This window comes from Suncus etruscus, chromosome 1 (assembly GCF_024139225.1).
Source record: "Suncus etruscus isolate mSunEtr1 chromosome 1, mSunEtr1.pri.cur, whole genome shotgun sequence".
Taxonomy (NCBI): domain Eukaryota; kingdom Metazoa; phylum Chordata; class Mammalia; order Eulipotyphla; family Soricidae; genus Suncus; species Suncus etruscus.
Window position 1 is genome coordinate 77,030,518 of NC_064848.1, and position 5,116 is coordinate 77,035,633.

Genomic DNA, 5,116 nt, shown 5'->3' on the forward strand with positions numbered 1-5,116 from the left:
TAAACTGGTTGTTTAACAAAAGAATTGATAGCCATAAAACTTGTTTTATTCATAACTATAGGGAGCACTTGAGAATTTGGGGGAAGTTTGACTATTACCAAATATTGTGAGAATTGCTTTGTTCCCTATTTAATGTTCCAGAATGTCTGGAGGATTTGTTCAGAGCACAAGAGCTACTCAAGCAGTTTCAAAAATCGCTATATATCAACGATTATTCCCATTTTTCAGTGTGCCCCTTGCTGGGCTCCCATATACAAAGAACAAGTGAAAAATTATATGTCTTGTTAATTTTTCAAAATGGCCAATTTCACAGTATCCACAAATGTCACATTGAATCAATTGAAAGCATACATAGTCATAAAACTTAGTAGCTGAAGTTCATACATCAAAAATTCAAAGAATAAACCCAACTCTAAAACTATTCTGCATTTAAGTTTTGAATTTGTACCCTTTGCAGCCTTTAAGATGTATTTGTCTGCAAATAAAATAAAAGGAATTCAGTGTTAGCATGAGGAAGTCAGAACATGTCTCAAATTTATATGCACTAATTTGCCTCTTTGTGAATACATTTGGGTAGTATCCTGATGAGTGAAGTAAGTCAAAAGAGATGGACAGACAGACACAGAATGATCCTTCTAAGTAGTGGGATATAGAAAAACATAGTAGAGGCAAAACAAATACCCTCAAAGCAACGGGAACTGAGAACAGGTCTTTAATAAAAAGCTTAACCTTTCTAAAGGGATGGGGTGGGGGAACATAAGGGGGAAGTTGGGTGGAGGGACAAACATACTCTGGTGGAGGGTTTGGTGTAGAAATGTGATATGCAGGAAATCCTACCACTAACAATACTGTAAACCACTATGCCTAAAGTTAAACAATAAATTCAAATTTTTCATGCATTAAATCAATAAAGTCTTATTAGCTCTTATTATATCATAATAACTTGTCTGTTTAAGATTCCCCCTTGGTGAAGCTCAGAAATCGCTCCTGGCTTGGGAGACCATAAAGGATGCAGGGGGATCTAACCCGGTCTGTCCTAGGCTAGCACCTGCAAGGCAAATGTCTTACTGCTCTGAGCCACAGCCCCGGCCCAGCCCCACTGGAACTTTTGTAATAGCTATTCCTCTCTGTCATCTAAATATACCCTATCCTAGGGCAAGAAGCAAAGAACAGTATTTTTACCTTTTCCCTCTTCCTATCTGACACTTAGGTATCAACTGAAGATGGATTTTAGGGGCAGGAGTCATAGCATAGGGTTAAGGCACTTATCTTGCACTCCAAGTCTCTAATTTAATCCATTGCAAGGAGTGAATCCTGAATACAGAGCCATACCTTGTAGAGTAGTCCATTCTCATCTTCCCACAAGTAGATTTTTAAAATCTGCACTTTGAAACTACATTCTAAAGACATTTTATGTCAACAAAACATACAGTAGAAAATCAATCACCAACAAACATTTAATTTTTAAAAAAACTGGCGATTTCTTTCAAGACACACCTCTTATGTCTTGTATTGGCTAGAGAAAATATAAAAACTAAGCTACAAAATTAAAAAATGACCAGAATTAAACACCAAACCCAAAGTCAACAACAGAATCAATACCCTGTATACAACAAGCTATACACAGAGGAGAACAGTTACACTAGCACTTTGGGGAGGGGACAAGGAGGGAGATATGGGATACATGTTGGGAAAAGGGGGGAGGGAGGACAACTCTGGTGGTGGGAATGGCCCTGATTTATTGTCACTATGTACCTTCAGTATTACTGTGAAATATTTATTACACTTTTGGTCACAATAAAAATTATTATTAAAAAATTAAAAAATAATAAAACTAAGCTACGATCGCTGTCACCTGCAGACTATAACAGAATATGGGGAAATCTTCCATTTGACAGATAAATCTGCATAAGCAACTTGCAGGTTTTTAGTAAATCGACAGGAATTTGTGAAGCAAAACCACAAGCAGCTGAATTTAAGTCTCCTAACATGCCGTACTATGGTTTGTTTGGTTCTTTTTTGCTGGTTCAGGAACTAAAAGACTTGAGCAAGAGGATCCTGCCTCTCACCTGCTTTGGCGCAGAGGGCACTGTCCTAGCCTGCGGCACTGGCCAAGAGCTCTGGCCGCTTTAAGACACGTTGATTCCGAGGTCCCGCCCGAAGGCAGGCGGGGCGAGCGCGCTGCCTATTGGGACTTGCAGTTCCAGCCGCCAGCAGTCCCTGACTGGTTCTTTTTAGCTGCGTGGTCCCAGGCCTTCTATCCAGTCTGAAGCTGCTGTGAATTGAGCACTAGGGAGAAGTGGAGATGAAAGGGGAAAGGATAGCAACACAAGATGGATTTAGCACAGCACGAGAGGCGCGCGTGCGTGGGTGGTTCTAACCCCGTCCCAGCCTCTCTCAGTCCCTCTGGGCCCATGGTGGGTGGCCTGGTGGTTGGATTTTTGTATTAGCGCACAAATGCGGGGTCTGGGGAGAGGAGATGTCCAATAATTAGAACATTTTCTTCGTCCTACCTTGGAGTCTCTCCTGCCTTCTGCTTTCCCCCAATATTTGGAATTGCAGCTCTTCTCCACCCAGTTCCCCTTTCCTCCTTTCCTCCCGTTTGCCCCTTACTCCCTCCTCCCAGTCTCTCCCTGGGAACCTTTCTCTGGGCCTAGTTGTGAAATCTGCTGAGCTTTTGGCCAAGGCCTTTTAGCCTGCTTGGAATTCAAGCTGCCCCCTTCCTGCCAAAGCCAGGTCATGTGAGGCAGTTGAAGGTTTGAGGCACTGGCCTTACACAGCAAGACCCCTATCAACTATGTTCAGGGCTCACCGCCAGCACCTCCCTTTAGACAGCTGGGGACGGAGGAATAGAATGAATCATTGGGTCCAGAAGTCTGCAAAGTTTTCAGAGTGTCCTTGCTCTGGAAGATGCCACCAGTATATAAAAGGGCAAGTGAATTTGCCAAGAACACAGGGATCTTTTCGGGGCACAGCCTTGGCCCAGTGCTCTGCTGCTCTGCTCTTTCCACTAGGCCACAGATGTTACAGCTGCAGGAAGTGGCTGACTAAGCTCCATGAGTGCTGGTTCTCAAGGATCCTTTGATGGATGATCGGTTCTGGTACCCACCACTCGTTCTAAGCTGCACTCAGCTGGAGCCCCTCCACAAACAGCATTATGTTGGGGAACATCTACTTAGTACTGAGGTCTGAGAAGACAAACATCGCCTCTTAGCTACAGATAGGATGGGGGACATCCTGCCTGTGGCTGTGTAAGGTAGGGAAGTCGTGGCCGAGCCCAGGTACCTGCTATAACAGACACATTTGCCTGTGTGGTATGGCCCAGTAAAATGATGATATAAGTAACCCAATGAACCCTGGATTAAAAGGTTCCTGTCCCCAATGAAAAATGTACTGCAAGGCTCCTATATTTCCCAGAGGAGAACAATGGGGATTCTGTGTTCTTGTCTGACAGCCTGGGTGTCCCCAGTACAGTCTTGTTTACCATTGTATTTTGCAGTGCCAACATATGGTGCCTTTTCATCAATGACAAGATGATGTCACATTGATGTCATCTCGTCATTGACGACATCAAATGTCAAGATGCATGAATCCAGTAACTGGATTCATCCAGGATTCAATCCAGGTCTGGTACCTGATCAGGCTTTGGTCTGGTAGAGAGGAAATCAAAGATTTTAATGTTTTACATGACATTCAATGACACCACCCTGATGCATTATTATTAACTAATAAGATTATTTAGATTTGGTTTTTACCTCAGGTTCTCTTTCCTTCCAGGATCCCACCTGACCTTTAGTTGTCCTATCTTTGACACTCCTGCAGGCTGTGATAGAGCCTTAAATAACACGGACATTTTGAAAGATGGCAGATCAGGGGCTTAGTAAGATACCCTCCTTCTGAAATCTGATGTTTATCTCATGATAAAGTAAGGATTCTAGGTTATTGGGAGGACAGGCCTAAAGGGAAAAGGCCTTTATCATTGCATTATCGCACAGATACAATACTCAAAATGTGCCTCCCTCTGCTGTAGATCCTGGTAACGTGGTTAATGTGTGTTGTCCGAGAAACAAAGCTATAGTGGAGAGGACTCTGTTTTGGAACAGGAAGCAAGAAAAATAACTACTTGAAGCATCTCTGAGAGTGATAAAGTTTGTTGTGTGTGTCTGTGCTTTAATTTTTAATTAGGTGCCTATTTAGAATGTTGTTACTCAGTCTGAGTCTCAGGCAGTGTTCCAACACCACAACTACCATACCAGTCCCTCCAATTGTGAATTGCCCTCATAGAATTAACAGATAATGAACAAACCAGGGGCTAGAGAGCCAGCTCCAACTGCTTATGGTAGAAGGGATGCTTTGCATGCTGGAAGCCCAGTGCCTGGAGCACTACTGGAGTAACACCTAAACACCCTTGGAATAGGCCCTAGGCACTGAGTTGAAAGTAGCTCCTGAGCATAGCTGAGTATAGCTCAAAAATCAAGGAAACAAAAAATTCCCAAGAAGTTAGCACACTTGGGGCCGGAGAGATAGCATGGAGCCAGGAATAACCCCTGAGCACTGCCGGGTGTGACCCAAAAACCACAAAAAAAAAAAAAAAGAAGAAGAAGTTAGCACATCATAGCTTCCCTGTGAACTTTGCTCCAGAAAGGTGTTGATTATTAAAGAGCCTTCTAGGACAGGTTCCTACCTTCCTCCAGGTGGCCATCTGGAGAAGCTACACTTTAACAGGACCTTGATTTTCCTCAGTCATCTCTGGAATGCACTCTGTGAAAATCCTTTTTTCACTTAGAACACATTCCTTTGGACCCCCAAGACACTGGAACATCGTGTTCCTTCAAGGATTTTGGCATTTGAGAAGAGCCCCAAAGTAATGAAGGTCAAGAAGATAAAAATTATTATGCTGCACAATAGCTGTTGTGGAAATTTGGAAGAAAGATGTTAGCTTACATGGGGGCAGAGTTTTGCCACCTGGACAGTGGATGTTCTGAGTGTCTGTGCATTTTCCTGAGGGGTTTTAGCTAAAGATTTATCATCATTTATCATCTTCACTGATGACTCTGCGATGTTGAAAAAAAGATTAGCAACTTCAACTGCAGACTGATGAGATCATATCTTATGT

At 42.9% G+C, this 5,116-nt stretch overlaps 1 long non-coding RNA gene across 1 annotated transcript; it reads left to right on the top strand.

Annotated features, from left to right (window-relative positions):
* The first annotated feature begins 3,760 nt into the window (after window positions 1-3,760).
* Window positions 3,761-4,152, top strand: LOC126004521 (uncharacterized). Its single transcript, XR_007493851.1, has 2 exons — window positions 3,761-3,880; window positions 4,031-4,152. It is a non-coding gene; the product is annotated as an uncharacterized LOC126004521 (long non-coding RNA).
* The last annotated feature ends 964 nt before the right edge of the window (window positions 4,153-5,116 follow it).